This window comes from Hemiscyllium ocellatum, chromosome 8 (genome assembly GCF_020745735.1).
Source record: "Hemiscyllium ocellatum isolate sHemOce1 chromosome 8, sHemOce1.pat.X.cur, whole genome shotgun sequence".
In the NCBI taxonomy this organism is placed as follows: domain Eukaryota; kingdom Metazoa; phylum Chordata; class Chondrichthyes; order Orectolobiformes; family Hemiscylliidae; genus Hemiscyllium; species Hemiscyllium ocellatum.
The window spans coordinates 106,694,631-106,715,595 of record NC_083408.1 but is presented as its reverse complement, the minus strand read 5'-3'; the positions used below and the strand labels follow the sequence as shown (position 1 = coordinate 106,715,595).

Genomic DNA, 20,965 nt, shown 5'->3' with positions numbered 1-20,965 from the left:
AATTATTTGATTCACAGTGCTTTAAAATATCTGCCCCATGCTGCTACTCTCAAATGAAGGACAATCACAACTGCAACACACACACACACACACACACACACACACACACACACACACACACACACACACACACACTGAAAATGGGGTCCATTCTTGAACTTGTTCACAAATTGACTTGTTGGAACATAATGCAAGACAATATAAAACAACCATTGAATCAAGAACAAAGAATAAAACAGCACAGAAACAGGCCCTTCAGTCCTCCAAGCCTACACCGTCACATTTCTCCCTTTCATACTAAAATTGCCTAATGCAATTCTTAATTCTTAAGCATTTAATTAATTATTTAATTAATGCTTCTCAGTCAGGGAATGAGAGCTTTTACTGAGTCAGCATGCATAGGTTGGACCAAAGGGCTTGTTTCCGTGCTGTATAACTCTATAGCTCTAAAGGAAATGTTTGTATGTCAGATCTTTAAAATTACATGCCTGGATACAATCATGCTCGTAAGTACAAGCGTTTTTACGTCAGATGTTCATAAAGAACAATTTTCTAAATGTGTATATAAAACCCATTGAAGAAGCCACAACAATTACAGTTAGAGGAAAGGAATATGATAGGAACATAATCACTTCTGAATGATTTCAGCACATGTTTTTAAACATACATGACAATGATCACATTGCCGTTCTGAGGATGATAGAAGTTAGCTGACAACTGAGCGTTGTGGTGGGTGGTGGTGGGTGGAGTCAGGTTGGGGCCAGAGGAGGGAATATTGTTGGAAATTTAGTAGACGTCAGGGAATACCAAATGGATAAGGTCAGAAGATGATGAGTGGCCTGCAGCTTCATTATGGAGGTCCCCTGCTCCTCCAAATTGTGCACAATCAAGAATGTTAATTTTCAATGTTATCTACCAGCAGTACCTTCACGTCCAAGACTTTGACTACCAGATGTGATTTCATATTATAGGGTGCAGTTAGTCGTAACCAAATATTCCCCTGAATCTCTTCGAAAATGATAACATGTTGGCTTTAGCCTGGGCATCTCCTGTGTAACTGTTGTAAAAGACGGCTAGACCAAAAGGATTCACTTAAAAACTATGGAAATGTTCCATCCACAAATATATAAAAGACCGTCTCTGGGAAATGTTAGTCAGTTGTTGTTCACCATGAGCTCTTAAGTTTTGTATCATAATGTGATCTAGGCCTTGCCACAGGTGGTGCAAGACTGATGACTGATTTGAGCTTCTAGCTTAGTTTGGGCACTGCCTCTTGGCATCCCTGATAGCTTTGCGAAGACCTTCTCTGGATGTCCTGTGTTGGTCTAGGCCACCTGACTTGAATGCTGCCTGTCCGGTCTTCAGTAGGGAGTGGATTTCCAGGTTCATCCAAGGTTTATGGTGGAGGAACACTCAGATTGACTTCTTTGATACATTGTCCTCCACACATTTGCTAATGCAGTCCGTGACGGTGTGGCGTACTCATCTGCTGAGTACTTGGACACGGTCCAGTTCACTGATTCCATGCAGTCCCAGAGATGGTCTTCCACAGCCTCAGACCAGTATTGTACTTCCTTTTATGAAGGCTCCTCCCATTTCAGCTTCTGCTTGTAAGCTGGGAGGAGGACCACCACGCCGCGATGTGAATTTCCGAAATGTGTGCGGGGGATGGAGAGGTAGGTGTCTTTGACGGTTGTGTAGCAGTGGTCCAGAATATTCACTTTTCTGGTGGGGCAGAGGATGTTTTGGTGCTAGTTTGGCAGCACCCTCTTCAAGTTGGCCCAGTTGAAGTCACTGGCCACAATGAGTACGGCTCCAGAGTATTTGTAAATTTTGACCAGGGCATTCTTCACATCTGCATGGGGTGGCATGTAAACTGCTGTCAGGATGGCGGAGGTGAACTCTAGCAGTAGGTCATATTTTTTAGATTAGATTAGATTCCCTACAGTGTGGAAACAGGCCCTTTGGCCCAACATGTCCACACCGACCCTCAAAAGAGCAATTCACCCAGACCCATTTCCCTATATTTACCCCTGACTAATGCACCTAACACTACGGACAATTTAGCATGGCCAATTCACCTGACCCGCACATCTTTGGACTGTGGGAGGAAACCGGAGCACCCGGAGGAAACCCGCGCGGACAATGAGCAAAGTCCACACAGACAGTTGCCCGAGGTGGGAATTGAACCCGGGTCCCTAGTGGTGTGAAGCAGCAGTGCTAACCACTGTGCCACCATGCCGCCCATAATCCATTCCTGAAGAAGGGCTTATGCCCGAAACGTCAAATTTCCTGTTCCTTGGATGCTGCCTGACCTACTGCGCTTTTCCAGCAACACATTTTCAGCTATATTGAATGAAGAACCTATGTTAATGGGTGAATTAAGAGATTCATGAGAGGTGTAGATAGAGTTACTGGTCGGTGTCTTTTCCCCAGGATGGAGGATTTCAAGACTAGGGGGCACAACTTTAAGGCGAGAGGAGAAAGATTTAAAGAAAAGACATGAGTGACAACTTCTTTACACAGAAGGTGGTTTGTGTGTTGATTGAACTTCCTGAGGAAGTGGTGGATGTGGGTATAAATTACAATGTTTACAAGACATTTGGATAGGTACATGAATAGGAAAGGTTTGGAGCCAGGAGCAAGCAGGTGGGTCTAGTTTGGTTTGGGATTATGTTCGGCATGGGTTGGTTGTATTGAAGGGTCTGTTTCTGTGCAGTATGACTGTATTCTAAATTCAAGCAAGTGAAAAGCCTGCTGAGAGTTCCTTTTAAAGATGGGAACTTCTAAAACATTGGGAAGAGAGATAATTAAAGTAAGACTGCTTATTCTTCAATGCAGCAGCTGGTGAAGGCAGTGAATAACTGAGCCATAAGTATCAGAAAACTCCTAAGTTGAAGTCATGGTCATAGGGATGGCATATCACTGTAAGGCATTCGAGGTGGGGGGAGCAAGGGCTTGTAAAGGTCACAATGCCTGAATACCAGGAGATATTGATCAGAAAGCATACCCCATTGCCTTTTGCTTTAAGTTGGATGACCCAGACTTATACAGGAGATCCACATATGACCTCCACAAAGATTTCAGGGATGCTAAGAGACAGGACCCAACCAAGTTAGAAGCCCAAACCTACCAACCAGACTCCCACCACTTCTGGCAAGGCCTAAACAACATTACAGGATACAAAATGAAGAAAAAGATAGCGGACAAAGACACATCCTTCCCTGATGCACTCAATGCTTTCTATGCTCGGTTTGACAGCTCCAGATACAGCTGTGCCCACTGTCACCACTGCAAATGTCAGATTAGTCTTCCAGGGAGTCAACCCAAGGAAAGTGATGAGTCCCCAGCCAAGCACTTAGATCCTGTGTGGACCAACTGACAGAGGTAGTCACCAACATCTTCAACTTCTTCCTCCGACAAGCCGAAGTCTCCAACCGCTTCAAGAAGACCACCATCATCCCAGTACCAAAGAAAGCACATGCAACATGCTTTAATGGCTACTGCCCAGTGGCTCTGACATCTATAATCATGAAGTGCTTTGAGAGGTTGATCACGGCCCACATCAACTGCAATCTCCCAGCCTGCCTCAGTCCTCTACAATTTGACTACCGATGTAACAGGTCCATAGCAGACACCATAACCATAGCCCTGCACTCATCCCTGAAACATCTGGACAACCAAGACACCTACGTCAGACTCCTGCTCATTGACTATAGCTCAACCTTTAACACCATTACTCCCTCCAGATTGATCTCACAACTTGGTCACCTTGGTCTCAGCGCCACCCTCTGCAACGGGATCCTCAGCTTCATGACCCACTGACCACAATCGTAGAATATAGAACATTACAGCACAGTACAGGCCCTTCGGCCCTCAATGTTGCGCCAACCAGTCATACCAATCTGAAGCCCATCTAACCTACACTATTCCAGGTACATCCATATGCTTGTTCAATGACAACTTAAATGCACTTAAATTTGGCGAATTTACTACCGTTGCAGGCAAAGCATTCCATACCATTACTACTCTCTGAGTAAAGAAACTACCTCTGACATCTGTCCTATATCTATCACCTCTCAATTTAAAGCTATGCCCCCACGTGCTTGCCGTCACCATACTTGGAAAAAGGCTCTCTCTGTCCACCCTATCTATCCCTCTGATTATCTTGTATGTCTCAATTAAGTCACCTCTCAACCTTCTTCTCTCTAACGAAAACAGTCGCAAGTCCCTCAGCCTTTCCTCATAAGACCTAGTGTGTGGCACGGTGGCACAGTGGTTAGTACTGCTGCCTCACAGCACCTGAGACCCGGGTTCAATTCCCACCTCAGGTGACTTACTGTGTGGAGTTTGCACGTCATGAAGATGTGCAGGTCAGGTCAATTGGCCATGCTATAGGTGTTAGGTAAGGGGTAAATGTAGGGGTATGGGTGGGTTGCGGATCGGTGTGGACTTGTTGCCCGAAGGGCCTGTTTCCACACTGTAATGTAATCTAAAAAGACCTTCCCTCCATACTAAGCAACATCCTAGTAAATCTCCTCTGCACCCTTTCCAAAGCTTCCACATCCTTCTTATAATGCAGTGACCAGAACTGTACACAATACTCCAAGTGCGGCCGCACCAGAGCTTTGTACAGCTGTAGTATAACCTCATGGTTCTGGAACTCGATCCCTCAATTAATAAAAGCTAAAACACTGTATGCCTTCTTAACAACCCTGTCAACCTGGGTGGCAACTTTCAAGGATCTGTGTACCTGGACACCAAGAATCTCTCTGCTCATCTACACTACCAAGAATCTTACCATTAGCCCAATACTTTGCATTCCGGTTACTCCAACCAAAATGAATCACTTCACACTTATCCACATTGAACTCTATTTGCCACCTCTCAGCCCAGCTCTGCAGCTTATCTATTTTTCTCTGTAACCTACAACATCCTTTGTCACTATCCACAACTCCACCGACCTTAGTGTCGTCCGTAAATTTACTAACTCACCCTTCTTCGCCCTCATCCAGGTCATTTATAAAAATGACGAACAGCAGTGGACCCAACACCGACCCTTGCGGTACATCACTGGTAACTGGACTCCAGGATGAACATTTCCCATCAAGCACAATCCTCTGTCTTCTTTCAGCAAGCCAATTACTGATCCAAACTGCTATATCTCCCACAATCCCGTTCTTCTGCATTTTGTACAATAGCCTACTGTGGGGAGCCTTATTGAACGCCTTGCTGAAATCCATATACACCACATCAACCGGTTTATTCTCATCTACCTGTTTGGTCACCTTCTCAAAGAACTCAATAAGGTTTGTAAGACACGACCTACCTTTCACAAAACTGTGCTGACTATCCCTAATCAAATTATTCTTTTCTGGATGATTATAAATCCTATCTTTTATAATCGTTTCCAACACTTTACCAACAACTGGAGTAAGGCCCACTGGTCTATAATTACCTGGGTTGTCTCTACTCCCCTTCTTGAACCACATTTGCTATCCTCCAGTCTTCTGGCATTATTCCTGTAGACAATGACGATTTAAAGATCAATGCCAAAAGCTCGGCAATCTCCTCCCAGACTTCCCAGAGGATCCTAGGATAAATCCTATCGGCCCAGGGGACTTATCTATTTTCACACTATGCAGGATTTCTCATACCTCTTCCTTGTGAACCTCAATCCCCCCTAGTCTAGTAGCCTGTGTCTCAGTATTCTCCTCAACAACGTTGTCATTTTCTAGAGTGAATACTGTCGAAAAATATTCATTAAGTGCTTCCTCTATCTCCTCTGACTCCACACACAACTTCCCACTACTATCCTTGACTGGCCCTAATCTTACTCTCATCATTCTTTTACTCCTTAAATACCTATAGAAAGCCTCAGGGTTTACCCTGATCCTATACACCAACAACTTCTCATGTCTCCTCTTGGCTCTTCTGAGCTCTCTCTTTAGGTCTTTCCTGGCTACCTTATAATCCTCAAGCGCCCTAACTGAGCCTTCACATCTCATCCTAACATAAGTCTTCTTCTTCCTCTTGACCAGAGATTCCACTTCCTTCGTAAACCACGGCTCCCGTGCTCTACAGCTTCCTCCCTGCCTGACAGGTACATACTTATCTAGGACACTCAAGAGCTTTTCCTTGAATAAGCTCCACATTTCTAATGTTCCCATCCCCTGCAGTTTCCTTCCCCATCCTATGCTTCCTGAATTTTGCCGAATCGCATCGTAATTGCCTTTCCCCCAGCTGTAACTCTTGCCCAGTGGTATATACCTATCCCTTTCTATCACTAAAGTAAACATAACAGAATTGTGATCGCCATCACCAAAGTGCTCACCTACTCCCAAATCTAATACCTGACCGGGCTCATTACCCAGTTCCAAATCTAAAGTGGCTTTGCCACTTGTTGGCCTGTCTACATACTGTGTCAGGAAGCCCTCCTGAACACGCTGGACAAAAACTGACCCATCTATAATACTCATGCTATAGTGTTCCCAGTCAATATTTGGAAAGTTGAAGTCCCCCATGACAACTACCCTGTCTCTCTCACTCCTATCAAGAATCATCTTTGCTATCCTTTCCTCTACATCTCTGGAACTATTCGGAGGCCTACAGAAAACTCCCAACAGGGTGACCTCTTCTTTCCTGTTTCTAACCTCAGCCCATACCACCTCAGTTGACGAGTCCCCAAATATCCTTTCTGCAACTATAATGCTGTCCTTGACCAACAATGCCACACCTCCCCCTCTTTTACCATCTTCTCTGTTCTTACTGAAACATCTAAATCCTGGAACCTGCAGCAACCATTCCTGTCCCTGCTCTATCCATGTCTCCGAAATGGCCACAACACCGAAGTCCCAGGTACCAATCCATGCTGCAAGTTCATCCACCTTATTCCAGATACTCCTGGTGTTGAAGTAGACACACTTCAAACCAACTTCTTGCTTGCCGGTGCCATCTTGCCTCCCTGAAACTTGATGTTGGACCTCCCTACTCTCAACCTTTTCTATACTCAAACTACAATTTAGGTTCCCACCCCCCTGCTGGATTAGTTTAAACCCACCCCAACAGCCTTAGCGAATGTCCCCCCCAGGATATCGGTACCCCTCTGGTTCAGATGAGGACCATCCTGCTTGTAGAGGTCCCACCTACTCCAGAAAGAGCCTCAATTATCCAAGAATCCAAAACCCTCCCTTTTACACCATTCTTGTAGCCATGCGTTCAACTCCTCTCTCCCTATTCCTTGCCTCATGAGCTCGTGGCATGGACAACAAACCAGAGACAACAACTCTGTTCATCCTAGCTCTAAGCTTCCATCCTAGCTCCCTGAATTTCTGCCTTAAATCCCCATCTCTCTTCCTGCCCATATCGTTGGTACCTATGTGGACCCCGACTTGGGGCTGCTCCCCCACCCCCTTAAGGATCCCAAAAACACGATTAGAGACATCACGAGCCCTGGCACCTGGGAGGCAACACACCAACCGTGAGTCTCTCTCATCTCCACAGAACCTCCTATCTGTCCCCCTAACTATAGAGTCCCCAGTGACTACTGCTCTGCTCCTCTTCCTCCTTCCCTTCTGAGCAGCAGGGACAGACTCTGTGCCAGAGCCCTGCACCCCACTGCTTTCTCCTGGTAAGTTGTCCCCCCCAACAGTATTCAAAATGGTATACTTATTGTTGAGGGGAATGGCCACAGGGAATCCCTGCACTGCCTGCTGGTTCCCTTTCCATTCCCTGACTGCAACCCATTTGCCTTTTTCTTGTACCTGAGGAGTGACTACCTCCCTGTAACTCCTCTCAGTAACCCTCTCTGCCTCCCGAATGATCCGAAGTTCATCCAGCTCTAACTTCAATTCCCTAACGTGGTTTTCGAGGAGCTGGAGTTGGGTGCACTTCCCACAGATGTAGTCAGCAGGGACACTAGTGGTGACCCTTACCTCCCACATTCTTTAGTGAAGATAGGCAACTGCACTTCCTCAACATTGGAGCTGTCCAAGGACGCATCCGCAGCCTCCTACAAAACTCCCTGTAGACCCACAACTACGTTGCCAAATTCCAAATGAATGCCATCTACAAGTTCGCCGATGACACCACCCATGGCAGGACGATATCCAACAGTGATGAGTCAGAAAACAGGAAGGAGATAGAGGGCTCGGTGACATGGTGCAATGATAACAACCTCTCGTTCAACGTCAGCAAAACTAAAGAACTGATCATTGCCTTCAGAAAGAAAGGAGGCGAACACACCTCCATCTCCATCAATGGAGCTGAAGTTGAGAGGGTGGAGAGCGACAAGTTCCTAGGAGTGACGATAACCAACAATCTGTCCTGGACTTCCCGTCAACAGTCAGGAAGTTACAACAAAACCTTTTCCTCGTCAGGCAGCGCAGGAACTTTAGCATGTCCAGAAGGTCCCTCACCAACTTTCATAGATGCATTAATGAAAGCATACTGTCTGGGTACATAATGGCCTGGTATGGCAACTACTCTGCCCAGGACCATAAGAAACTACAGAAGGTAGTGCGCACAGCCCAGACCAACACAGAAGCCAACCTCCCATTCATGGGCTCCATTTAAACTGCCCGTTGCCACAGAAAGCTGCCAACATCATCAACAACCCCTCCCACCTCAGTAATGCGCATCTACAACCTCTTCCATCAGGCAGCATATGCAGAAACTTGAACACAGTCACCAGCAGCTTTAAGGACAGTTCCTTCCCTACCCTTATTAGACTGATGAATGGACCTCTCTAAACTTCAAATAATGGTGATCTTGCTAATGTTGATCTTGTCCAGCACATGTCCTATGTGATGTAACCTGTATGCATCTGCTTAAGCATTTTTTTCGTGCTATGAGCTGTATGTCATTGCTTATCATGATCTGCCTGTACTGCAAATAAACAAAGCTCTTTATTGTGCTTCGGAACATGTGACAATAAATAAATCAATTCAAATCAAATAAATCAGTTATACTTTCAGGAGTAATGTGGCACAGACCAAGATACTAACTTTTAGGAGATAACAATGTCTCCTACAAAGTATGTTGGGCCTTCAAGGCAACAGGATTCGAGTGCAGGAACAGGGATGTCCTGCTGCAATGGACAGGGGCCTTGGTGAGACCACACCTGGAGTACTGTATAAAGATATGTCTCTTTATCTGAGGAAGGATGTTCCGGCAATGTAAGGAGTGCTGCAAAGTTTTAACAGACTATATAGAGTCATAGAGATGTACAGCATGGAAACAGACCCTTCAGTCCAACCCGTCCATGCCGATCAGATATCCCAACCCAATCTAGTCCCACCTGCCAGCACCTGGCCCGTATCCCTCCAAACCCTTCCTATTCATATACCCATCCAAATGCCTCTTAAATGTTGCAATTGTACCAGCCTCCATCATTTCCTCTAGCAGCTCATTCCATACACATACCACCCTCTGCGTGAAAAAAATTGCCTCGTAGGTCTCTTTTATATCTTTCCCCTCTCACCCTAAACCTATGCCCTCTAGTTCTGGACTCCCCTACTCCAGGGAAAAGACTTTGTCTATTTACCCTATCCATGCCCCTCATAATTTTGTAAACCTCTATAAGGTCATGCCTCAGCCTCTGACGCTCCAAGGAAAACAGCCCCAGCCTGTTCAACCTCTCCATATAGCTCAAATCCTCCAATCCTGGCAACATCCTTGTAAATCTCTTCTGAACTCTTTCACGTTTCACAACATCTTTCCAATAGGAAGGAGACCAAAATCTTAGATAGTGAGGCTTCCTCTTAAAAATCAAAAGATGCTGATTGTTTCTTCCTTATGGACGAGAGGGAGACAGCATGTGAGACCCATAGCTATTTTTCTGAATTGCATTTTTGCCAAAGTTTGTACTTATGAGATGCTGCCAATATTGGAATGTTTGACAATTAGCATTTAAATTATACATTATCTAAGAGTCATAGAGATATACAGTACAGAAACAGACCCTTTGGTCCAATTCATCCATGCCAACCAGATATCCAAAATAAATCTAGTCCCATTTGCCAGCACTTGGCCCATATTCCTCTAAATCCTTTCTATTCATGTACCCATCCAGATGCCTTTTAAACGTTGTAATTGTACCAGCCTCCACCACTTCCTCTGGCAGTTCATTCCACACACATACTACCCTCTGCATGAAAACGTTGTCCCTTAGGTCCCTTTTATATCTTTCCCCTCTCACCTATGCCCTCTCATTCTGGACCCCACCCCAGGGAAAAGATTTTGTCCATTTACCCTACCCATGCCTCTCATGATTTTACAAATCAATACAAGGTCACCTTTCAACTTCTGATGCTCCAGGGTAAACAGCCCCAACCTATTAAACCTCTCCCTCAAGCTCAAACTTTCCAACCCTGGCAACATCCTGTAAATCTTTTTTGAACCCTTTCAAGTTTCACAACATCCTTCTGATAGGAGGGAGACCAGAACTGCACACAATATTTCAAAAGTGGTCTAACCAATGTCCACAACATGACCTCCCAACTCCTGTACTCAATACTCTGACCCATAAAGGAAAGCATTCCAAATGCCTTCTTCACTATCCTATCTACCTGCGACTCCACTTTCAAGGAGCTATGAATCTGCACTCCAAGGTCTCTTTGTTCAGCAAAGTGTATAAGTCCTGTCCAAATTTTCCTTTCCAAAATGCAGAACATCTCATTTATCTAAATTAAACTCCATCTGCCACTCCTCAGCCCATTCACCCATCTGATCAAGATCCCAATGTACTCGCAGATAACTTCTTCACTGTTCATTACATCTCTAATTTTGATGTCATCTGCAAACCTATTACCTCTACCTCTTATGTTCTCATCCAAACTATTTGTATAAATGATGAAAAACAGTGGACCCAGCACCCATCCTTGTGGCACACTGCTGGTTAGAGGTCTCCAGTCTGAAAAGCAACCCTCTACCACTACCCTCTGTCTTCTACCTTCGAGCCAGTTCTGTATCCAAATGGCTAGTTCTCCCTGTATTCCATGTGATCTTGTTAAGTATGTCAATTGAGTTAAAGTTATGCCAATTCTTCATTTTTCTGTATTTTAACAGTGGTGTAAGAATAAACTATCTTTTGGTGAAAGCCCTGTGATGGACCAAATGAATTACATCTGGAATAATGCATCTTACACTTATTTTTCAGTGAACATGTAAGATGGGGTCTAGGCTGACTTCTTACAATACTTTGGTGGGATCTGGTCTGATCCATAACAAAGTCACTAGTTTTGGCCAACTTTTGGCTACCTTCAACCGCACTAACAGCTGTGCCATTCACTTCGGTCTAATGCAATCCTTCCCTTTCTCTCACTGAGGACAAACCAGCCTATGGAATGGCAGAAAGAGCCAAGGTAGATGATGGGCTGTGTAGCATTTGGCCCTTCACCCACCTTGAAGAGGGGATCCTCACCCTGGCCACCCCGAGTGGCACACTCACTGTTGACTTACTCTCCGGGGACCTCCTAACTGAAGGCTAACTTCCTTGGCTTGACTGAAGGCTGCTAACACCCACGACAAGCCTCTTGGCTTTGTGTCTGCACTAATCCACCAGGCAAGGTGGAAGTCATGTGAAGGGGAGGCAATGGCCTACTGGTTTTATCACTGGATTGTTGACCCACAAACGCAGACAATATCAAGGGGACCCGGTTGAAATCCCACCAAGGCAGATGGTGGAATTTGAATTCAGTAAGTATCTGGAATTAAGAGTCTAACAATGACTATGAATCTACTGTCAATCGTCAGAAAAATTCATCTGGTTCACTAATGCCCTTGAGGGAATGAAGTGCTGCCCTTACTCAGCCAGGCCAATGTGTGACTATAGCAATCTGGCTGACCCTTAACAAATGGGGAATGGGCAACAAATACTAGCCTAGCCACTGACACCCACATCCCGTGAATGAACAAAGGAGAAAATTAACAAAACCTGGGAGCACGCGTGCAAAATGGCACAGCAAGCCAAAGATATAGTAAGCAGCCAGGGAGATTTGAGTGTTCAAAGTATGAGCAAACAGCCTTGAGATCCAGACTGGCCCAGTCCCTGGCCTTGTGCACAAAGTGTCCTTGCTGCAGTATTTCCAGTTGAGGACATGTCCCTAAGTGCCCCTTTAAAGTACAGAAGCATTCTCTAAGTGGATTCTAAAGGTCCCATGATGGTCCAAGGAGGCTGCCAGGTGTCAGATAACCAGCGTTCATGGATTGGGATTGGGGGACTGAGTGTGTCAAGACCCCTAGGCATGTCCTGTGACCTTGTTAATGGGAGACCAACATGGTGGCCGGGAAGAGCAGACTGGAGTCACTACGCACCCACTGTGACTTCTAAGCGGGTACTGTCAATATCTTATAGTGGGTTGTGTGAAGCTGAACATTAATGGGGTGAGATTCATCGTTAATGAGGCTTTCAACAAGTGATAATCTCCCTCAATAGGCATCTCATCACTCTCAGCAAAAATCTTGTTGCAATGACTAGAGCTCTGTTAGAAAATGTAATGGGTTGTTCCTGGAGTCAGGGAAGGCCTTGTCTGACTTCCCACAATTCTCCCAGATTTTTCACCATAGCTCACATCATTCAGAACCAATAAGGTTCCTCCCTCCAGTTTATTCCAGTGTGACACCATCGTTATGCTATTTTCTTCTACTGTACTCCTTCTAACTACCACTGACCTTGTCTTTCTGGTGTTCAAACTCAGTCTATATCCTTGGCACATGGTAGAATTTGAATTCAATAAAAATCTAGAATTAAGGGTCTAATCATGGTCATGAAGTAACTGTCAATTGTTGGGAAAAACCCATCTCGTTCACTAATGTTCTTTAGGGAAGGTAATTGCTGTCCTCACCCAGTCTGGCCTACATGTGACTCCAGACCCACAGTCATTTGGTTGACTTTTAATCACCCTCTGGGTAACAAACGCAAATGTGTTGCTGGTCAAAGCACAGCAGGTTAGGCAGCATCTCAGGAATAGAGAATTCGACGTTTCGAGCATAAGCCCTTCATCAGGAATAAGAGAGAGAGAGCCAAGCCGGCTGAGATAAAAGGTAGGGAGGAGGGACTAGGGGGAGGGGCGATGGAGGTGGGATAGGTGGAAGGAGGTCAAGGTGAGGGTGATGCTGACTCCCATGTGCCACAAGTGAATTTTTAAAGAATTAATAAAATTTGGAATATAAACATAGTCCAAGAAGATGGGAAAATTGCCATCGATTGTCATTAAAATCTGGATCACTACTGTCTACCTGGTCTGGCCTACACTGTGACTCCTGACCCACAGCAGTCTGATTAACTCTTTTTTTCCAGCTCTCAGAGTGAGCGGAACCTCTGACACTCTTGATTTTTTTTTAAACCCCCACACTATCGCCTAGCTGCAGTAGTGCTTATTGTTTTCCCCAACCCCCATGTTGTGTGTGTGCAGGTGTGAGACACAGTGAGAGACACAAGGTGTACGAATCTTTATTCAATTTCCACCACCAGGGAGATAGGAAAATACCCGAGTGGTCAGTGACAAGCAGTGCCCTTCACATCAAAGGGCAATGCTGCGTGATCAAACAGTGAAGGGGAGGGCAGGAACTAAATCAGAACTGGAGGGGGAAACAATGCACTCCACTCCCTGCGGTGCCCACCTCTCCATGAACAACTCCAGGGTGTTGGTGGACACCGCGTGCTCCTTCTCCAAGGACACGTGGGCTCTAACGTAACCGTGGAAGAGGGGCAGGCAGTCGGCCCTAACGACCCCCTCCACGGCCCGCTGCCTGGACCTGTTTATGGCAAGTTTGGCCAAAATGTTTTATTTTAGAAATTAATTCATTCGTGGGCATCACTGCCTAGACCAGTATTTATAGTCCATCCCTAATTGCCCAGAGGGTGGGTAAGAGTCAACCACATTGCTGTCAGACTGGAGGCCAGACCAGGCAGTTTCCTTCCCCAAAGGGAATTAGGGGACCAGATGGGATTTTTCCTGACAATCAACTCATGGTCATCAATAGACTCTCAACTCCAGATATATATTGAATTCAAATGTTACCATCTGCAGGATTTGAACCCAGACCAGGGCATTACCAGGGTCTCAGGATTAATAGTCCAGTGATAATACCATTAGGCCATCACCTCCTGTGTTTTTAAGAACAAGCTGCCCACATGTACTCTTCTTACTTGTTTGGCTTTTCCTTTTTTATCCATTCTCAGGATGAGGGCATTGCTGACTAGGCTAACATTTATTGCCCTTCCCAGAGGGCATTGCTATGGGCCAAGAGTCACATGTAGGCTAGACCACGTAAGGATGGCTGTTTCCTCCCCTAAGGGCATTAGTGAACCAAATGGGTTTTTCCAACAATCAACAATGGATTTGTAATCATCATTAGACTCCTAATTCCAGATTTTTTTTCCACTGAATTCAAATCCCATCATCAGCCGTGGTTGGGTTTGAACATGGATCCCCAGCAGATTAGCCGGGTCTCCGGATTAACAGTCCGGTGATAATACCATTAGGCCATCACCTCCCAATTAAACTCATATATTTTGTGCGATCATAGAATGTCAACAATGCAGATAGAGGTCAATCAGCCCAACAAGCCTGCCTCGGCTCTCAGAACAGCATCCCACCCAGACCCAGACCTATACCCACCCCCAGCATCCCCACAGCTAACCCATCGAACTGGTACATCTTTGGACTGTGGGAGTAAACTGAAGCACCCAGAGGAAATCCTCGCAGGCATGGGGAGAATTTGTAAACTCCACATTCATTCAAGGCTGGAATTGAACCTGGTTCAATGGCGATGTGAGGCACCAAGCCACCATACTACCCCATTGCTCTTTATTCGTTCATGGATGAGGCCATCGCTGGCTAGGCAGCATTTATTACCTATCCCTAATTACCCAGAGGGCAGTTAAGAGCCGACCCTAGTGCTGTGGGTCTGGAGTCACATGTAGGTCAGACCAAGTAAGGAAGGCAGATTTCCTTCCCTCAAGGATATTAATGAACCAGATGGGGATTTCAAACAATCAGCAATGGATTCATGGTCTTCATTAAATTCTTAATTTGAGATTTTTTTTATTGAATTCAAATTCCACCATTTGTCCTGGCAGGGTTTGAACCCACGTCCCCAGAACATTACTGGGGTCTCTGGCCTAACAGACCAGCAATAAGACCATTAGGCCATCACCTCCTAAATCGGAAGCAGCGAAGTCTCGCACCCTTGGGAGAATTCAAATAGATGGCAGAAGTGGGCTTTTATTTTTCCTATGCAATGAATTTTTCTAATCAATCTATTCAGAGATGTGGGACTTGAACCCAAGCCTCCCAGTCTAGGGGCAAGGATACTACCAGTGTGCCACTATTGGGCTTTCATTATGCAGAATGATATTGTTAGTTGAAACCAGTTTTTGGTAATTGAGACCCAGGGTTGGAGGATTTGAGCTATAGGGAGAGGCTGAGTAGGCTGGGGCTGTTTTCCCTGGAGCGTCGGAGGCTGAGGGGTGACCTTATAGAGATTTATAAAATCATGAGGGGCATGGATAGAATAAATAGACAAGGTCTTTTCCCTGGGGTGGGGGAGTCCAGAACAAGAGGGCATAGGTTTAGAGTGAGAGGGGAAAGATATAAAAGGGACCTAAGGGGCAACTTTTTTCATGCAGAGGGTGGTGCATGTATGGAATGAGCTGCCAGAGGAAGTGGTGGAGGCTGGTACAATTACAACATTTAAAAGGCATCTGGATGGGCATATGAATAGGAAGGGTTTAGAGGGATATGGACTGGGTGTTGGTAAATGGGACTACATTGATTTAGGATGTCTGGTCAACATGAATGGGTTGGACTGATGGGTCTGTACATCTCCATGACTCTATGACTCTGCCCTCTCCCCCTCTCCTGCTTTTGTGAAAATTGCCTAGGGGCGGAAATGGGAGGCTGGACTTGCAGCTGTGGTAACGTTTTGGCCATTCCTGAGAATGTCCATTCCAGCCCGATCAGGAAGGTGAAAGTTCAGTGCAATCCTCTGCGATGACAGAAACACTGAACGCCCTGGCAGAGTGACAAAGGAAGAATGTGCTGGGTTAGGTAGGAGAACATTATGGAGTGAGATGTGCACTTGGAGACAAAATGGGCCATCCTTCTGTGTGGTAACAATTCCGTGACACTGAGGATGTTTCCATTTCAACAACAAGCCGTAATTGATACAAATAGAGTAAATTGGCTGATTATGTAGCACGGGTTAAGGCCATGGTGGACAATATCTGGCACAAACCTCCACATTACCATTCTAAGTGTTCTAATTCCTTTGTCAAAGTAACAGATGGCAGACTCTCATGGCTCTGATGTTGTAAGCACTTGATTGAATGACAGCTTTGCAAATGACTGTCATCAATTTATTCTCTGTTATATTTATCATTAAAAGAAAATCAGATCAAGTTCTCCTTTAAATTTCTTCTGTCAATTTAGCCATTGAAAGGATGTGTGATTGCTCTGTTTCCTGCTCTTTGCGCTGACAGGAGTTGTTGAGACAATAAATTGGTCCATCAACACAAAATGTACATGTGGTGATTGATAGATCATAACTGAGGATAGGCTTGCTGCAGCTAAACAAAATCAATGAGACATACTGATGATTTGAATAGATTCTTCATCCTGTTCATTGAGAATGCATCTGTTTAACACAACTTACTGGATGCTTATTTTTTAACGCAGAGAATATGTTTCTTTTTTTCTGCTCCTGCAACACCAGAGACAACTGCCGGCTAAATCAGTGGACCTTTGCAAAAATAATTTGCAGATAATTTGTTCCCATTAGTGCTGCCAAGGAATGAAAACTAAACCAGCCCTGACTGCCTGCAATGGGGAAGCAGGCTTGAGAGGCTGAATAGCATCTTCCTGCTCACAATTCTTGTGTAAATGATATCAATAGAAATTCGACAGAATGCCACAGAGGTAAAAACAAAGTCAAGAAGCATATCATCTGGCATGACACAATGTTTTCCTGCTGCATGGCTTGGAATATCATTTAATCTTCGAAACCTTGGACATTTTCATTGATGTCCACATATGGATAGGTTGGTGTTAACTTACTATGCAGGTACCTTGACTGTTGTTGAGGTGAGTAGCAGCAATGGTTGCCCTGGCATTGACGTTATATCGTTTGATCCCCTCGACATATCTTCACAGACTGGGATGATTCTATGGATTAAACCCTGTTCTATATCTGTCCTCATGGATTCTGACCACCCTCGGGCCTAGACACTGGGTGTTGCCAAACCTCATGGCTAGTGCACTGGAAATCAAGCCCCATTGTTCCTGGATTCATGACCAAATTTAAAATTTTTCAAATAGCTACACCAAAATTCCTCAATTTGTGTGATTTTCAGACCCAGGATGATAGAAAGATAGGATTTATATGCATTTGGAAAGGCAAAGAATGATTAGGGATAGTCAGCATGGTTTGGAGACAGGGAAGTCACATCTTACAAGACTTGATTGAGTACCTTGAAGAAGTAACCGACAGGATTGATGAGGGCTGAGCAGTAGACATTGTTTACTTAGACTTTGGTAAAGCCTTTGACAATGTTCCACGTGGCAGACTAATTCGTAAAGTTAGAACACATGGGATTCAGGGTCAGCTTGCTAATTAGGTACAAAATTAACTTGATGGTAAGAAAAAGAAGGTGATGGTGAAGAGTTATTTTTCAGACTGGAGGCCTGTGACCAGTGGTGTTCCACAGGGATCGGTGCTAGGTCCATTTTTGCTTGCCATTTATATAAATGATTGAGATGAGAATATAGAAGACATGATTAGTAAGTTTGCAGATGACATTAAGATTGGTGGTACAGTGGATAGTGAAGAAGGTTATCTAGGATTACAGAGAGATCTTGATCAATCGGGTCAATGGGCCGATGAGCAGCAGATGGAGTTTAATTTGGGTAAATGCGAGGTATTGCATTTTGGTAAAACAAACAGCAGCAGGACTTCTATAATTAAACGTAGGGCCTGAGGTCGTCTTGTAGAACAGAGACTTATGGGTGAGGTACATCATTCTTTAAAATTTGCATCACGTATAGATTGGACGGTGAAGAAGATGATTAACACACTTGCCCTTATTGCTCTGACCTTTGAGCATCGGAGCTAGGATGTTATGTCAAGGTTGTACTGGACATTGGTGAGGTCTTTTCTGGAGTACTGTGTCCAGATCTGGTCACTCTGTTATAGGAAAGATATTATTAAACTAGAGAGGGTTCAGAAAAAAATTCACCAGCATGTTGCCAGGAATAGAGGGATTAAGTTATGGGGAGAGATTGGATAGGCAGGGACATTTTCCACTGGAGTATAGGAGGTTGAGGGATGACCTGATAGAGGTTTATAAAATCATGAGGAGTATATATAAGAGGAATGATAGGTACTTTTTCTTCCCTAGTGTGGAGGGCCTTCAAAGCTAGGGGCCATATTTTTAAGGTGAGAAGAGAAAGGTTAAAAAAACGTGAGGGACAACATTTTACACAGAGAGTGATTGTCTATGGAATGAACTCTCAGTGGAAGTGGTGGATGTGAGAACAGTTACAACATTTAAAAGACATTTAGATAAGTACATTAACAAGAAACGTTTGTAGGGATATGGACCATATACAGATAGGTGGGACTAATTTAATTTTGAATTATGGTCGGCATGGACTGTTGGATTGAAGGGTCTGTTCCGTGCTCTATGACTCTGTTTCTGTACTAAACAACAATTAATATTTGTAGAACATTGAGGGAGGTTGTTGAGCATTGTTGTTTTGACTGAAGGTCTGTGACCATTGGTGTGCCATCAGTCTCGGTGCTGGGTCCATTGCATTCTGTCATTTATATAAATGATCTGGATGAGAATATATGAGGCATGGTTAATAAGTTTGCGGATGACACCAAAATTGATTCTATGCTGGACAGTGCAATAGATCAATTAAGAGTACAATGAGATCTTGATCAGATGAACCAATGGGCCAAGGAATGGCAGACTAAGTTTAATTTAGATAAAGGTGAGGTGTTACATTTTGGTAAGAGAAACCATGGCAGGACTTACACAGTTAATGATGCAGCCCTGGCAAGTGTTCTTGAACAGCAGGACCAAGAAGTGCAGGTTCATAGTTCCTTGGAAATGGAGTAACAGGTAGACAGGGTGGTGAAGAAAGCATTTGGCATGCTTGCCTTCACTGGTCAAAGCACTGAGTACAGGAGTTGGGATGCCATGTTGCGGCTGTACAAGACATTGCTAAAGCCACTTTTAGAATACTGCGTACAAATCTGGTCACCCTGCTATAGGAAGGATGTTGTTTGAAGTTGAGAAGATGTGGAAAAAATTGACAAGGATTTCACTGGGACTGGACAGTTTGAGTTATAAGGAGAAGCTGGATAGGCTGGGACTATTTTACAAGTCAACCACATTGTTGTGTGACTGGAGTCACATATAGATCAGACCAGCTAAGGAAGGCAGATTTCCTTCCCTCACGGACATTAGGGAACCAGATGGATTTGTTTCCCAACAATTAGAACATAGAACATAGAACATAGAAAAATACAGCGCAGTACAGGCCCTTCGGCCCTCGATGTTGAGCCGACCAAATCCTACCTAACCTACACTAGCCCAATAACTTCCATATGCCTATCCAATGCCTGCTTAAATGACCATAAAGAGGGAGAGTTCACCACTGCTACTGGCAGGGCATTCCATGAACTCACAACCCGCTGCGTAAAGAATCTACCCCTAACATCTGTCCTATACCTACCACCCCTTAATTTAAAGCTGTGTCCCCTAGTAACAGCTGACTCCATTAGCGGTAAAAGGTTCTCAGTGTCTACCCTATCTAAACCCCTAATCATCTTGTACACTTCTATCAAATCTCCCCTAAACCTTCTTTTCTCCAATGAGAACAGGCCCAAGTGCCTCAGCCTTTCCTCATACGATCTTCCTACCATGCCAGGCAACATCCTGGTAAACCTCCTCTGCACTCGTTCCAATGCCTCCACATCCTTCTTATAGTATGGTGACCAAAACTGCACACAATACTCCAGATGAGGCCGCACCAGAGTCTTATACAACTGCAACATGACCTCAGGACTCTGGAACTCAATTCCTCTACCAATAAAGCCCAGTACACCATATGCCTTCCTCACAGCACTATTTACCTGGGTGGCAACTTTCAGAGATCTGTGTACATGGACACCAAGATCCCTCTGCTCATCCACACTACCAAGTAGCCTACCATTAGCCCAGTAATCCATCTTCTTGTTACTCCTACCAAAGTGAATGACTTCACACTTAGCTACATTGAATTCCATCTGCCACCTTTCTGCCCAGCTCTGCAACCTATCTATATCCCGCTGTAACCTGCCACATCCTTCTTCACTGTCCACAACTCCACCGACCTTTGTGTCATCCGCAAACTTGCTCACCCAGCTTTGACAATGGATTCATGCTCATCATCACACTCTTAATTCTACTGTACTTCTTAATGTCCGCTGAATTCAAATTCCACTATCTGCCATTGCAAGTTTCAAATCCAGGTCAACAGAGTACTACCTGAGCCTCTGAATTAACAATGCAGTGATAATACAACGGGCCAATGTCTCCCCTCGAATGCATGTCTCTTGCCAGCAACAATATAAAAAAGTGTGAAAAGCTCCATTAAGGAAAAGATCATCTCTACTAAAATGTGCTAATAAAACATAGGCTAGCCAGTTATCTGCCTTAGGTGAATGGATGCCTGAATAGAGTGTTGGAGTGCATGTTGAAGGACCTGCAAACTTTATGCAACATGACATTCTCCCGAACCAGGAAACATTGGCTTTGAGGTCAGATCAAATACCACTTTAACATTTACACAGCAGTACAATTCTTTCCAAAACAGATACAAGGTCACCGCTGCAGTTAAGCGGATTAACAATTTGAAATCTCCCCAGTGTCTTTGGGGATTTGCTACAGAATTCCTTGCGAGTCAGCTCCACA

General features: G+C 44.6%; 1 protein-coding gene across 2 annotated transcripts in view; it reads right to left on the bottom strand.

Moving 5' to 3' along the window:
• nrxn3a (neurexin 3a) overlaps positions 1–20,965 on the bottom strand; it is an 862,359-nt gene that overhangs the window by 103,252 nt on the left and 738,142 nt on the right. The gene's annotated exons all lie outside the window — the stretch shown is intronic.